This window comes from Austrofundulus limnaeus, unplaced genomic scaffold (genome assembly GCF_001266775.1).
Source record: "Austrofundulus limnaeus strain Quisiro unplaced genomic scaffold, Austrofundulus_limnaeus-1.0 Scaffold1333, whole genome shotgun sequence".
Lineage (NCBI taxonomy): Eukaryota > Metazoa > Chordata > Actinopteri > Cyprinodontiformes > Rivulidae > Austrofundulus > Austrofundulus limnaeus.
This window is the reverse complement of record NW_013953735.1, coordinates 2,843-3,048: the sequence shown is the minus strand read 5'-3', so window position 1 is coordinate 3,048 and position 206 is coordinate 2,843.

Here is a 206-nt window from a genome sequence, read left to right as displayed (position 1 = left end):
TGGTTTTGTTTCTGACAGCAGACAGAAAATATGTTTTATGTGGAAAACAAATGTACAGAGCTTTTCTTTCCTTTTTGCTCTGCCTGGAGTCAATTTTAGTTTTGTTTTGTTTTGGTTAGTTATTTACAGGCTCACTTTCTAGGTCAGCTAAAATCAGCTTGTTCAGAGGACAATTTTATTTTTATTTATTTTTTCATGTCATGTTT